The sequence below is a fragment of the Martes martes genome, assembly GCF_963455335.1.
Source record: "Martes martes genome assembly, chromosome: 5".
Classification (NCBI taxonomy): domain Eukaryota; kingdom Metazoa; phylum Chordata; class Mammalia; order Carnivora; family Mustelidae; genus Martes; species Martes martes.
Window position 1 is genome coordinate 80,933,528 of NC_137892.1, and position 16,391 is coordinate 80,949,918.

The 16,391-nt window shown below is 39.0% G+C and overlaps 1 protein-coding gene across 2 annotated transcripts in view; it reads left to right on the plus strand.

The window, feature by feature from the left end:
- The first annotated feature begins 4,805 nt into the window (after window positions 1-4,805).
- Window positions 4,806-16,391, plus strand: part of IL6ST (interleukin 6 cytokine family signal transducer) — a 55,535-nt gene continuing 43,949 nt past the window's right edge. For both annotated transcript variants that reach the window (XR_013966864.1, XM_080804168.1), the window contains exon 1: window positions 4,806-5,017. The gene's annotated coding sequence lies outside the window, so the exon portion shown is untranslated. The remainder of the gene's footprint in view (window positions 5,018-16,391) is intronic.

The window sequence follows — 16,391 nt, forward strand, 5'->3', positions numbered from 1 at the left end:
CATATGTAAATAGCTTTCAGCTTTTGCCGCCTGTGTTTTCTTTTGCGGCACAACAGATACTACAAATCTAGCATCTTAAAACAACACATTATTTTCAGTTTCTGTGGGACAAGAGTCTGAGCACAGCTTGACTGGTTCTCTGCTTTGGGTCAAACAAGTCTCCAGTTTGTTGGCTGAGGATGCTATCTTATCCGAGGCTTGATGTGGGCAGGATCTGCTTTTGTTTGCCAAATTCACTTCCTTGAGTTGTGAAGACTTCAGTTTCGTACTAGCTGTTGGCCAGAGGCCATCCTTCATTTCTTGCTACATATCTGACAGCTCACAGTATGGCAGCCTGCATCATCAAAGCCAGCAAGGAAGAAAGAGTCTCTTCCCAAGAGAAGTATTATAATTTCATACAACATAGAGGCCAGCACATGGCAATTTGATTTGTCAAAACTACAAAAGAGAGACACTAGTAAGATGGGCACAGTCATCTTACATAACATGGCCCTGTGCATCCCTTCTCTCATGGAGAAGAAATCACACAAAGAATACTGAGAAGCCAGAGGTCATAGAATTTATACTGAGTCTGTCTGTCATGCCCACTTAAAGCAAACTAAGGATTCTCATAATTTAAAACACGAGCTAGATTAGCTTTGTTCCCAGTTTCATTTGACTCTGACACTAAATTCCATTTATTATTTGTTGATCCTGGAAAATGATCAAACCTTAAAATTCTAAAGGAAAAACAGGAAGGACAATTTTCAAGAAATTCCAGCTATCTCAAGAAGTATATTTATTTAATTTTTGCCTTTTCAGTGGGTACTGCCAACTCCTCTTGAGGAGACAGACACATATTTGCCTAATCCAGTATTTAATATAATTAGTACCAAATCTCTATCCAAATTCTAGGCAAAATCCTGGGAATTCTTGGCCATACTAGTCCATAAAATAAAATATTTTTTAAAAAGTTCATGTTGATACTTTCTTATCTGGTTTATCTGGTTTTAGTATAAGTATCAGACTTGGAGCCAAGGAATCTATTTTGTAACTGAAAAGTATTCTTGCATATGAGGGTCAACAAAGGAAGAACCTTTGCTTCTCTAAAAGTTGTGTGAGAGTTAACAAAAGCAAAGTATGATGAAAATCCTCAGGATGACACTCTGAAGCTAGCCTGGGCTATTGCAAAGTTACAGTCCCAGTACCTGACTTCCTTATCCTGTGTATGTGTCTGGGAAAACTATTGCATCTCACTGCTGCTCACACTTCTGACTGGCCTTTCCTGCTCCCTGAAAGCCCAGGGCTATCTGACAGGGTTTCCCAGAGGTCTAGTGTAACAAGAAGCTAAAAGTGCTCCTCTTCAGTTTACATCTATGTTTAACCTTTATACAGAGTAGTATTTATTTCACTTCTAACTCTCTTGCTCTACTATAGTTGTCCATTACAATGAAATAAAATAAGCAAATACTGATAACATTAAGAAGTTTCTGCTTAAATTCTCAATTGTAAAATAATAGCCATAAAACTATTGTGTTAGAAATCAGAATATTGGTCACTAGCGGCTTTGCAATAACTAGAAGGAAGCAGGAGGGGCCTTTGGGAGGTGTTGGTCATGTTCTTTTTCTTGATCTAGATGCTCATTATATGGCTTTGTTTGGTTTGTGAAAAACCTCCAAGTTGTGTTCTTACAGTATGCACAGTGATTGTGTGAAATTTTTGAAGTGGGGTCACATTATTGTTTAGTTTTGTTGCTGTGAAGTGAGTTTGCCATGTTTTTGAGCTTGGAAATTTAGTTACAACTTGATTTAAGTTCATATTTCATCCCAAACTTATTAAGTAGATTACAGTGTGGCTGAAACGGCTTCATTTTGAAATTTATTTTGAATTACTTTTCATTCTGCTTGGTGAATTAGATGCTATTAGGTTATAAAGATTTTAACACATACAAAACACTGTCCCCAACTCAACATTGATTAAATATTTAATATTAAAAATTTTCTAAGGTATTTTATGCTAATAATGATAAATATAAAACTAGGGGACTGAAATTGGTAAAGAGTGGGACCAAGAATGCAGAGGTGGAAACTTTTAAAAGAATAAGGCAGTGGGAAAAGAAGAAAAAGGTATACGCTTGCCTCCTAAGTTGGAGAAAAGTGAAGATTGCTCACAAATGATGGTACTGGGTTTTTACAGGGAATACTGAAACAGAAAATCTAGAATGGATTTTGGGGTGGGACTGATAGTTCAAGGACAAGGAAAATAGTTCGGAAATAGCATTGATAAGGTAAACATGACTGAAGGTCAAGGGAATTGAAAATACTGGTGACTGCAGTTTAAAAAGTCGATAAAAGGGTTCCCACAATTTAAGGAGATAAGCAAAGGTAGGAAATAACTGATAAACTTTCCGAACAAAGATGGAGGTCACACTGAGGACAAACCATAGACTCAGTGGGAGAGAGCAAGTAAAAGAGATACAAGAGTAGGTAGCTGTGGGAAGAGAATCTCAAAAATTGAAAATGTTGCAGGTGGAGTAATTTCATCTGAGGACTGGATTCAAGGAGTGACTACATCTATGGGCTTCTGACAGAGATGAAGATGATTGGAAAAGAAAGATGAGAAATCGTGAGGTCAGGGTTCTGAGTCATTATCATGGATGCTGAAATCATTAGGCTGGGGCAGGACATGCAGATCCTTCCAAGGCTGACACAGAGTTTCAGAAACACAGGAGGGCACAGGCAAGGAAGTAAATGGCTGTCTTGGTCACTGCCAACTGTATGCAAATAGTGAGCAGGCAAAATTGGTCTTCAGCACAGATTACCTTTGTTATGTAGCATTTTTTTCCTGGCTCAGTTCACCTGCTCTGAGTAACCTTATTGTCCTCATATTGCTCTCTCACTGTACACTTCCCCACTCTCTGCTTTTGATATATGTGAAATCCAAAATGATCCTAAGGCATACATGGAAAGTTCTTGATTGATACGTCACTTTTTCTCACTGTTGCATCTTGACAGTTTTCTTATGACAATCCTTAACTGAAAAGTGGTCATTTCAATACCCTAAAGAGGTGCCTGCAAACTCATATAATTCCAGCCGAGGGGGGAAGGGCTCTTTCTGTTTTGAAAAATCTTTCTCCAATATTGATTCATCCTTTTAGCCCAGGACTTTAGCCATCCCCACAAAACGTGAGTTTCTTAGAAGTTAGGGCTGGGTTAGGCCAATACATAGATACCCACAGAAGGACTGACTCAGTCGTTTGCTCTCTTGACCAGCACACAAGGCAGACTAGTGTGCTGTGAGATATTGATTCCCTCCATCTTTATTCCCTGTACTGGTGAAATATCATCATTTTCATTATATGCTTTGATGCAAAAGGTTTGGGAAGCACTGACTTAACAGTCATCCACGAACAGCTGACATTTATTGAGCACCTACTATATACTGAGAGTCTCAAGTATTTTAACTCATTTAACCTTTGCAGCAATCCCATTAGGTTGAACCATTGTTCTCATTTTGCAGATAAAGAAACCGAGATGACCTGCTTACCATCACAGACATAGGAAGTGGCAGCACCAGGATGCAAACTCAGGTAATTTGCAACCAGAAAGTAAGTACACTTAACCGCTATACATTCCTCTAAATAAATGTTTGCTAGATCTAAATAAACAATTTAAATTTTATACGTTTGTTTTAAACATCCCTGTAAATGGCCAACCTAGAATACAATCCAGTCATACTGTAGGTTAGCTGTAGCATGACAGGGAGCACCAAGAGCCGAATACAGTGTAGCTTTGTCTGTCTTACAGCACATCCCCAGGTTTGCTTAGGACTCCTTTATCACTAGAGCCACTTTTCCATTTCTTTTCAAAAGTACTTCATCAACAACTAAGAGATCATAATTTGTCGTGTTTTCCTCTTTCTGAATCCTCAATATAATGAAAAACTTTGTAATTGTTTAATTTATGGGTATAATTTGTTGAAGTCCATTAAGCCATTATTGCCCTCCTACAGCCTGCCATTCTTCCACAGAAGGCCCTGGCCTCGGGTGTTTCTTTACACACACACAGAGTTATCTTACAAGTTTCTCATCTTGCTTTGGGGGGAAAAAACCCCACAGCGAGCCCGAAAGTCCATTTCTCAGGCAGGGGAGGTATGTAATGAAATTAGTCTTTGCTAGGTATTTTTATCACAGATTGGGAGGTACAAACCGCAAAGAAATAGTTTCTTGGCATGTCATACCACCACTGGGGTTCACTGGTCAATCGCAAACAAACTCATTTAATAACTTAAAAAATATATATTCTGGCAAGTTCATTTATGTATGCCTTGGACCGAAGCCGCCGCCACCAGGATCTGCAGGCATCTCGTGTGAAGTCAAGACCATCGAGTCCTTCACTTTCCCCGAGAAACTCCCACGCCTCCCCTGTTCCCGAGGGAGTCCTTCGGGGAAGGCCGCGAACCAAGGCCGCGGGACCTCAGCGAGAAGGGAGAGCGGCAGGCGTACAAAACACCCGGGTTCCAGTTCACGACCCCGTTATTCCACGGAAAAATGGAACATTCCGCTCCTTCCGCCTGCGGAGGAGAGGTGGGGGGAACCCTTCGATCCGGTCTAGGAAAAGCGACGCGGGCGCAGCCGCCGGAATCCCGGATGCCAAGAGCAGCGTTACGGGAATTGCAGCAGACTGGTGTCCCGCCCCTTCGCCGTCGGGTTACCGCCTGGCCAATATCCTAGCGCGCCGGGTCTCGCTGGAGCCAATCAGCATACAGTCGTAAACCCGGGGGCGGGGCGCGGCGAGGGCGCTGCGGGGCGGGGTCGGGGGCGCAACGCCCCGCTGGGGGAGGAGGGCCGCGTGCCGCGTCTGCGGGAAGGAACCGGGACCGAGCCGGAGCTGAAGCGAGGACTGGAGTGACCCGCGGGGAACGCCCGGGCGCAGCTGACCCGGGGGCCGCGACTGGGCGCCCGACGGGCCCGGCCCGGCCTGGGGCGGAGGGAGTCGTCGCTGTACAGACGCGGATGAGCGAGGCGCCGCGGCCTGAGGTGAGGAGATCCCGTGGCCGAGTGAAGGGCCGCGTAGCGGGAGGGTGAGGGCCGGGTCGGGGGTGTTGGGGCCTGGAGACCAGGCACTCGAGGGGGCCACCCTTCCCCGGAAGAGGGGCACCCCAATAATGTGCGCGTCCCAAACTTGTTAGTTCCATCCTGGAAATCCCCCACATTCCTTTTTCTTTTCCGTGTTCACACGCCTCTGAATTTGATTTCTACAAGTTTGTCACCTCTATTTCTCAACCATAAGCGCAGATGTTACTTCAGCACACGCGCGCGCGAGTACACACACCCACACACCCTTCTTTGGCCCACGGCCCCAAATCCCCACTTTTTGCCCTTTCCTATCTCCCCTTAATTTGCACTGGCCCCGCACTTGATTCTTCATTTTTTTCTACCTGGAAATCAGTATCTTTTCACCAAAGCCATCTTTTCATCGTGAAGTTAGTGTTTTAACATGGTTGAAAGTTCATTTTAATTAAAATATTTTAAACTAAATGCGTTTTTTCTATTTTTATCTCTTACCACTTTACATGTATCTCTTAAATGTATCCCGCGTAACGCTGTATTTGAGAAGCACCAAATCCATCTTTAAAAGTTCACCCTTCCCCCAGGCTTAAAGGTTATTCCAAGTGGCAAGGTTCTTCTGTTTTTCAGTAGATGAACAGCATTTTATTCATAACTCCAACTGAAAAAATATCACAGGTTAGAACTAAGACTTGCCATTTTGGTTTTTGGGGGATTTTTCCCTTCAGAAGAACACCCATTTTGGTTTAATTTGTGTAGTAGTGGCATTTTCAGCAGTTAACACTGCTAGGAAATAATTAGTGATTAGAATGCCAGGGTGACTTCTAAAAGATTGGAGTCTTTGGTTAAGTCAGTGCTGTAAACAAACCCTTTAGACTGTGTGACTGCCAGCTTCAAGTTGGAACAACTCTTAATTTGAAATTCCTGGCTCAGATCATCATCTGAGCTGTTTGCCATTATCTTAATTTCTTAGATTAATGATAATTTTCACTTGGAAGTATTTTTTTTAGCTGTAAATGGGATTATACATTTATGGAACCAACTTGATACTAAGTTGAATCATGTTTTCCAGCTGTTTCTTTTGAGGGGTTATTTTGAACACTTGTTTTTAATCACAAGTGGAAGAAGAAAATTAAAGGATGGAGAAAGTGAGAAAAAATAAGTTTTATAGTGGAATTTTTCCCTCTTCTCAAGTCTCTTTAATTGGCAATGCTATACATGTTTAAGTTTCTCAGGTAATTTGGAATATTATAAATACTGCCAGCTAAGGTAATATATTTTCTTATGTAATGAAAAACATGCGTGTTCTTTCACGTTTTATGAGTTGCAGTGATTTCAGTTTATTTAAAAATTTTTTCCAAGGGAATTTAATTTGTGCTTCAGTTAATGTTAGGTAAGTGTTGATTATTACATACACCTATGAAGTAAAAAGTTGCAATATTCTTTATAGAGAATGAAACTGAGGGCCCAGGTCCCTGTGATACCTAGATCTGTGTAATTCTAAATCCTGTAATCTCAGTTGGTCATTTTGTCATGCTGACGAAATTCTTGTAAAGGATAACACCAGTACAGTTTGGGAACTTGCGGACTTGATAACTGATCCTCAGAGAGGGTTTTTTTTTTCCCCTATAGAAAAGAGCTTTTCATTTTAACATACCAGGACTCCCTAGTCCTAATACATTTGCAGTCTGGCTCCTGGAGAAGTGTGGAATGTTCTCACAGTCTTCTCCATTTCTTTGATTGCAAAGATTGTATGATCAGAGTTGAAGTTTCTACTCTTTTCACACAACAAATACTAAGGACTTACTGCTGGCGACAGGAATTCACAAAGACATACAAGGTATTCCTAGGACGTTTATAGAGTTTACAGAAATGGGGCTGGCATATGTATGAAAAATTATGCGAGGCAGTTTTAATTAGAATGATACAGAAATGTAGAATGTAGAAATGTAGACTGATACAGAAACTGCTATAGATACTTAAGGAGTGATTATTTAAAGGTTGGAATAATCAAAGGATTGAGCAGAAGTCAAACTTAAAACCTTTGTGAGATTTGAATAGAGAAAAATGAAGGAAACTCAAGCCAAATTGAGGTCTGTGTAGAAGGTATGTTAATTAAAATAGCCAATAGCTATATAATACTTAATTTGTGCCAGTCATGGTTCTGAGCACTTTGTCCATATTCTCTCAGAAGGCAAATGCTATTATCTTCCTTTTCCAAAGAAAGAAGCCAAAACAAAGAGAGGTTAATTTGTCCAGTGCCACACAGTTAATAAGGGGTACATCTAGAATTCATGCATAGATAGCCTGGCTTCAGAATCTGAGCTCTTAACTGTGTTGCATGTGTTTTTTCTTCATACAGTGTACTTGAATGGTGGTGACTACAATAATATGGCAATTCCAGGAGGTCTTTCAAAACACTCTTAATTGTCCTCTGTGTGCTTCAAAGTATCTGTAGATTCTGAAAATATCAAGACATAGAAACAAATAATTCCAGTACAGTGTTAATCAGCCCTATTATGGAACTGTACACAAGTGTATTGGGAGCAAAGATGTTTGTGGGAACTGGGAAATTCCACAGGAGAGATGATGTTTCATCCGAGTTACACAGTTACAAAGCAGAGTCTGGGAAAAGATACTGTAGAGTCGGGATAGCATATGTAGAAGCACAAACTCTAAAATAACAAAACATGTTTACAGAAAGTCTAGTAGTTTATTGTGGCTTGAGCTTAGTCTGTAGGAGTGAGTTTAGTCTACAGGTGTAGGGAATGTTAAAAAGTAGACCAAAATGTGAAATGGCATTATGGGTTCAAGGCAAATAAAAACTTAAATATTTGCTTTGCATTTGGGAAACTGCATAAATAATTAAACTGGATTGTTTGCTATTCTCTTTAGATGTGGAGTGATGGGGTAGCTTGAGGAAACAATAGTTGAGTAGAGGGTTTTTTTAGAATAGACTTTATTGTTCACTGGTTTGTTTGAAGTGATCTCTACACCCAACATGAGGCTTGAACTCAAAACCCCAAGATCAAGGTCACTTGCTATATCAGATGAGCCAGCCAGGCCCTTCTAGAATAGATTTTATTTATTTTTTTCAAATTTTTGTTTTATTAACATGTAATGTATTACTTGTTTCAGGGGTACAGGTCTGTGAATCATCAGTCTTAGACGGTTCACAGCACTCGCTATAGCACATAACCCTCCTCAATGTCTTATCACCCAGTCACCCTATCCCTCCCCACCCAGCAGCCCTCAATTTGTTTCCTGAGATTGAGTCTCTTACGGTTTGTCTCCCTCCCAGGTCCCATCTTGTCTCATTTCTCTCACCCCCCCCCCCAAATTCCTCATATCATAGAGATCATATGATAATTGTTTTTCTGTGATTGACTTATTTTGTTTAGCATAATACTCTAGTTCCATCTGCATAGTTGTAAATGGCAAGATTATGTTTCTTTTTGATGGCTGCATAGTATTCCATTATATATACTTTTGCGTGCACGTGCGCGCGCGCACACACACACACACATATATGTAAAATAACCATTCATCTGTTGATGGACATCTAGGTTCTTTCCATAGTTTAGCTATTGTGGACATTGCTCTTACAAACGTTTGGGTGCATGTGCCCCTTCGGATCACTACATTTGTATCTTTAGGGTAAATACCCAGTAGTGCGATTGCTGGGTAGTAGGGTAGCTCTATTTTCAACTTTCTGAGGAACCTCCATACTGTGTTCCAGAGTGTCTGCACCAGCTTGCATTCCCACCAGCAATGTAGGAGGGTTCCCCTTTCTCTGTATCCTCGCCAACACCTGTCGTTTCCTGACTGATTAATTTTAGCCATTCTGACTGGTGTGACGTGATATCTCCATGTGCTTTTGATTTGTATTGCCTTGATGCCAGTGATGTTTAGCACTTTTTCATGTGTCTCTTGGCCATTTGGTTGTCTTCGCAGGAATGTCTGTTCTTGCCTTCTGCCCATTTCTTGATTGGATTATTTGTTCTTTGGGTGTTAGGTTCGATAAGTTCTTTATAGATATTGGATACTAGCCCTTTGTCTGATACATCATTTGCAAATACCTTTTCCCATTCTTCGGTTGTCTTGGTTTTGTTGACTGTTTGCTTTGCAAAAAGCTTTTTATCTTGATGAAGTCCCAATATTGCCCTTGCTTCCCTTGCCTTTGGCAATGTTTGTAGGAAGAAGTTGCCTGTGCTCTCCTCAAGGGTTTTGATAGATTCCTGTCTCATATTGACGTCTTTCATCCATTTTGAGTCTGTTTTTGTGTGTGGCGTAAGGAAATGGTAGTTTCATTCTTAGGCATGTGGATGTCCCAGTTTTCTCCCAAAATTGTTTGTTGCAGAGACTTTTTTCCATTGGACATAGAATAGATTTTAAGTACTGGAGAAGATAGGTTAGACAGGCACATGAAGCCAAATTTTTAAGTTCTAAAATAGCTAAATATTTGGCATTATTATTGACCCTTTAAAAGCTTTGAAAATGAGAGTGACAAGTTAGGTTGATCCACCTGTAATGTCAGACTGATTTGGAGGATGGAAAGAGACTGGAAGCAGTAAGGCCATTAAATAGTAAGGTGATCCATGTGCCGAAATGATGATTGTCATGGTAGAAGGTAGAAAAGAGGAGACAAATAGGAAAGACCATCAAAGATGATTAGATAAGCTAGAATAATGGATAGCTAAGAGGCAGTGATGGACCCCATTGATTTAGGTAGTTCAAAAAGGGTGATCTTAGGTGGGGAAAAAGATAATTTTTTTCTTCAAGTGAGTGCATTTATGTCTATATGTGTGAGCATGTGTGTTATTTGTGTATTGTTTTTAGACCCTTTTATTTGAGTCAGAGGCAGAATATCCAAGACAATGATACATAACTGGAATCAATGATCCCAGCCAGAATTTTTTTTAAAGATTTTATTTATTTATTTGACAGATCACAGGTAGGCAGAGAGGCAGGCAGAGAGAGAGAGAGAGGAGGAAGCAGGCTCCCTGCTGTGCAGAGAGCCTGATGCAGGGCTCAATCCCAGGACCCTGGGATCATGACCTGAGCCGAAGGCAGAGGATTTAACCCACTGAGCCATCCACGCGCCCCCCCCCACCCATAATTCTTGAAATTATTTTGTTTGAAATAGTAATAGTTGAAGTTCTGTATCTTCATATGTTAGTATTTTTAAAAAGCAGTAGATTCCAAATACTTGGGTACTTCCATAGCCAGGAGGTAAACCCTAGCAGAGAATTCAGTGAAGGAGACATAAAGTAAGATAGATGAAAGAATTCTACCACATGATACCATTATATAGAAACCAGGAGAAAAGAGAAATTCAAGAAACACACCTGGTCAACCATCTTCAGAAACACTCACGATATGTTACAATGTTTAGAGTCTTTCTCTCATTCTGTGTCTGTCTGGTATATCTTAATGAGATTTAATGAGAAATTAGTTAGCTAATTGATCATGAGTAAGAGCTGTGTGTGTTGAAATGTGGCTGTAGTATAGGTTATTATTCTAAAGCTGCATGTATACATATCCCAGAGCAGGAGCTTTACTTCTTTCAGCACAATAAATCTGTTGGCTCTATTAAAAATTTGGATGTTCTGCCTCCAAGTTTCCATGTTTCATTTACAAGGTTTCATTCTTTGCTCTGAAGTAGATTCGTTTCATCATTACTTCTGAAGAGTGCATTTCATATTGGTTGTCTCCACAGTCTGTTTTTGTTTGGATGTTCTATTGCTTGTATTCCTCACCTCCATTCCCTAACAGAAAGTAAACTCATCAGAGCTGTGTTTCAGATATCGCAGCTCTGGTTTGTACACTGGCCTGTGCTGGAATTTTGCCATTGATAATCTTCATCTGACATTTAGAGTCAAAGGTGACATATAGCTCATGTGTATGCTATGTTCTCTGTTTAGAAAGACCTTTACTTGCATTTCATTTCTGGGCCTTCCTGGGTCCTTTGTGAATTGGGCTGTTCTCTGTGCTTCTGTAGCATTCTGTGCATATTCTACCTCTCTAAACTTTAAACTTAAGAGCAAGACCTGTTTATTTGGTTCAACTGTATGAGTTATATTTCTTAAGCTGCAGTGAGAATGTAAATAGTCATCAAAATATTTTTTAACCTTTTCATATGTCTGAAACAAGTCAGTGATAATTTGTAGGGGGACTTGCCTAACTCTGAGGTCTCTATTTCTTCCAATAGTCAGAATCTAAAGATCCTTAATCTGGAGTGTACGGATGTGTAATGAAGTAGAACTCTTTATCTTTTTGCTTTTGGAGCCAGTTTTCCCAGTACTATTTTAAATGGTCCTTTATTCCCCCAGTGATAGGTGCTTTTTTTTTTTTTAATCAGATGATTAAATTCTGAAATATATATGGGTCTGTTTCTGGATTTTTTTTTGCTTTATACCATTGATCAAAATATTCAAACACAATGCCCCGTTTAATTATTACAATGTTGCATTATGCCTTAATAGATGATAGAGCAAGTTTTCTCTTCATTCTTCTCTTGAAAATTGGCTTTTGGTCATTATCTAATATTTTGTGTGACATTTTAAATTGGTTTGTGAACTTATATAATAAACGACTTCTTTGTAGTTTAGGTAAAAATTGTGTTGCATTAATACAGTAATTTGGGAAGAACCAGTGTCTGTACCATGTATATTTTGTTTTCCATTTCATGGTATTTGACTAATGAGCTTTTAGTAAGGGTTTATGGTTTTCTGTATTAGGTTATTACATAGCTCTGATTAGTTTTTTTTTTTCTTTATTACAGTTTTTGCTGCTGTTGTGACTAGGATTTTTTCTTTTAAATTCCTAATTGGTTATTCCTGGTATGTAGGAGAACTATGTTTTTCGATGATCTTTTGTTTAACTGTTAAACTCTAAATAGTTGTGGTAGTTTGTCATTTGATTCTCATTCTTTTCCTTAATAGATAATACCATCTGCAAGTTTTTCTTTTTCCATTTTTATATCATCATTTGTTCTGTTTTTGGTTAAGCCATGTAGAACAGTGTTGAGTAAGTGATGACTCCAAATATCTTGTTTGAATTCTGACTTCAATAGGACTGCTTCTAATTTTTATTTTTGATTATGTTGTTTTCTGTGGGTTTCTGATAAAAGATAGTGGCAACAGCAACAAGAGCTGCACTGATAACAGGTTACCATTTATTGAGTACATACTGTGAGTCAGGTAGATTATAAGTGCTTTATGTTTATTGACTGACTTAATCTTCACAAAAGCCCTGGGTAGTATGTGGGGTAGGAGGTAGTGGTATCCTCATTTTACAGATAAGGAGAATGAAAGGGAGGGATATTAAATAACTTAGCTAAGATGTTTTACAAAAAAAACAAAAGAGTTGGGATTTGAACATATTTGGGATTTGAACATAGGCTTGAATCCATCATCTTTGTTACAATTCATGAAGGTAAGGTTGGTCTCTTTCAGTCTTCATTTTTTGACACTTTGTTATTTTCAAATTTTAAGTGAATGGTTGTTGAACATTATCAGATAATTTTCAAGCATCTATTGGAATGATTGTATAGTTTTCTTCTCTTAATCTTAATACAGTGCGTAATATTGTTAATCTTTTGCTTAATGGACCATGCTTACATTTTTAGGTTTTTATTTTTTTTAAGATTTTAAAAAAATTACCGAGAGAGAACATGAGCAGGATGGGGGGAGAGGGAGAAGATGAGGGAGAAGCAGACTCTCCGTTGAGCAGAGAGCCTGACTCGGGGCTCCATCCCAGAATCCTGGGATTATGACTGAGCTCAAAGCAGGAGAGTAACATACTGAGCCACCCACGTGCCCCTATTTTTAGGCTTAGTACTATTGGTATTTATGGAGTTTTTCATTGTTGTTTTCATGTATGTTACGAAAATTAATTTGCAAATGCTTTGGTTAGGATTTTTCACACCAATATGCATAATAGTTTAACAATAGTTTTATAACGTAATCCCTGTTTGATTTGGTGTCCAAATGACTATGCAGCTTGCACTTAGGACCAAAAACGGGATAAAAGGAGGTAAGATTTACCCTCTTGTCTGATACAATCATAAAACAAAAAAAAAACCACATGAAACAGTGATAATCAAGACACTTGACACTGGATAATGAAAGGCAATGGTCTTGATAGATGGGAAACAAGTTAGATGAACCCTGTGATTGCCCTAGCCTACTACCTTGAGAAAGTTTCCAGTCCCTGGCACAAGTAGGGGGAATCCAGGGTAAGATCCATGGATTCTCTTTGACCTGTGGAGATGGCTAAGATTACCAAAGGAGCTAGAGTTCACAAAACAGAGTACTAGAGGGCTCTAGAAAGCTTCAGAGGTCCTGCTAAACTATTCATCTGAGTACTGACTAGTGCATGCATGTAAAGAAATAACTACAGACCAGGGAAAGAAACTCCTGGAGGGGATAAAGATAGCAGTGCTTGATGCTTCCATTGGATCAGGAAAGGTTCCTGTCCTCACCAGCCAGGTTCGGAACCATTTGACTCTTGACTCATGGGACGTTGGCTAGAGACACAGAAGGATCTTGGCTCAGTAGTAAATAAATTGGCCTGGAATAAGTGCTGCTCCAATTCCACCAAAGGTATCTTTCTTTCTTTCTTTTTTTTTTTTTAACTTTTTTGTTTAAATTCCTTTTAACATCCAATGTGAAATTTAATTTCAGGTGTACAAAATAGTGATTCGGTACTTTTATATACCCGGTGCTCTTCACAAGTGCACTCCTTAATCCCCATCACCTGTTTCATCCATCCTCCCCCCCCCCCCATACATCTCCCCTCTGGTAACCATCAGTTTGGTTTTTTATAGTTAATAGTCTGGAGGGTATTAGGGTGGCTCAGTCACTTAAGCGTCTGCCTTTGGCTCAGGTCATGATCTCAGGATCCTGGAATCAAGCCCTACGTTAGGCTCCCTGCTTAACAGAGCTTCTGCTCCCACTTCCTCTGCTGCCTCCCCCGCTGCTCACGCTTTCTCTCTCTCTCAAATTTTTTTTTTTTTAAGAGTCTGTTTCTTTGTTTTCCTTTCTTTTTTAACCTTGTTTTGTTTCTTAAATTCCATATATGAGTGAAATACATTGTCTTTCTGTGACTTATTTTACTTAGCATCATATTCTCCAGTTCCATCCACATCATTGAAAATGGCAAGATTTCATTCTTTTTGATGGCTGAGTAATAGTCCATTGTATATATGTATGTATGTAGGTTTATGTGTGTGTGTATGTATATATATACCCATACACACCCCCCCCCATCTTTATTGACTCATCAGTTCATGGACATCTGGGCTGTTTCCATGATTTGGCTATTGTAGGTACTGCTATTATAAACATCAGGGTGCATGTAACCCTTTGTATTAGTAATTTTGTATTGTTTGGGTAAATACCTACTTAAAAGGAAGACCTAAAAGAACCATATTGTGTCCAAGTACTTAACTGTGTCCTAGAATAAAGTTCAAAGGTACAGAAATAACAGGGACACCTTTGCTTGAGTGTCTGACTGGATTTTGGCTCAGGTCTTGATCTCAGAATCCTGAGATCAAGCCCCATGTCAGGCTCGTGAGGTGTCTGCTCCTCTCCCCACTGCCCTCATTCTTACATGCTCTCTCTTGCTCTCTCCAATGATAAATAAATCTTCAAAAAAAAAAAATTACAGAAATACAAAAAAAATCCACTACAGATCCAGTAGCAAAAAAGGTGAAAATCAGTGTCCACCATCCAATTAGAAATTATCAGGCATGTGTAAGAAGCATGAAAGTACAATATATAATAAGGAGAAAAATTAATTAAAAGTAATGCAGAGCTGACAAGGATGTTGAATTACCAAAGAAATTAAAAGTTACTTTTTATAACTGTGTCCTATACCTTCAAGAAGTTAGAGTTACAGAATACATGCAAAAGACCCAATTGAACTTCTAGAGATAATAAATATGTGTGAGATGAAAAATACACAAGTTAGGATTAATGTCAGATTAGACATTGCAGACGAAAAGATCAGTAAGCCTAAAGATACAGCAGTAGAAATTACCATAAAATAGAAAAAATGTACTGGACATCAGTGAGCAAGGGGAACTACTTCAAGCATCCTAATAATACATGTTAGTAGAATTCTCAAGGGTAGGAGCAGGAGGGTCAGAGATAAATTCAAAGAAACAGTGGCCTCAGTCTTCATAGATTTGATGAAAACTGTTTAAACCAGCAGATCCAAGAAGTTCAAGAAACTCTTAAGCACCAGAAACATGACAAAAACTTGACCAAGGTGCATTATAGTCAAGATTGCTCAAAATTGGTGATAAATAAGTTACAGAAAACTTACATGCATCCACAGGAGAAAAGAGACCTTTCATACAAAAGAAGAAAGATAAGGATGATAGTGGATTTCTCATGAGAAACAGTGCATGCAAGAACTTAATAGCTACATTTTTAAAACACAAAGAAAAATCTGTCAATTGAGGATCTATACCTAGTGAAAATACCTATGAAAAATAATAATGTAGTTATTTTTAGGTATGTAGAAACTTAATCCATCACCAGCAGACATGCACTACAAATAATAATCCTTCAGACAGAAGGAAAATATCAAATAGAAATGTAGACCTTAGACAAAGGATGAGAAGCTCTGGAAATGGTAGTGGATATAGGTATATACACAAGATATTTGTATTATTGAACTCTCTTTTAAAGTGATTATTTAAGGGGCGCCTGGGTGGCTCGGTGGGTAAAGCCTCTGCCTTCAGCTCAGGTCATGATCCCAGGTGCTGGGATCGAGTCCTGCATCAGGCTCACTGCTCAGTGGGGAGCCTGCTTCTCTGTCTCTCTCTGCCTGCCTCTGTGCCTACTTGTGAACTCTGTCAAATAAATTTAAAAAATCTTTAAAGTGATTATTTAAGCAAAAACGACAGTAGGGTTTACAACATGTATAAAGTACATCTGAAGTTTATAAAATATGTAAAAGAAAGTTGTATGCCAAAAATAGCATAAAGATCAAGAGGAGAGAAAGAAATGTATACTCGTATACTTCAATGTGCATGAGGTGCTGTAACATCACTTGTTATAAAGACGGGTAAGTTTAAGAAGGACACTATAAATCTTAATCACTAAGATAACAATAACTAATAGCTTAATAAGCCAAAAAGAAGACAAAATGGAAGTCCTAAGAAATGTCACTTAACACAGATGACAAAAATAGAAGAAAAGGGAGAAAAGAGATAAATAGGTAGAAAAGAAATACAAAGCTGTTAGCTTTACCTACCTATCAATAATAATAAATGTGGGTGGCCTAGATTACCAATGAAAGCAGAAATTGTCAGATTAGATAAACTATATGC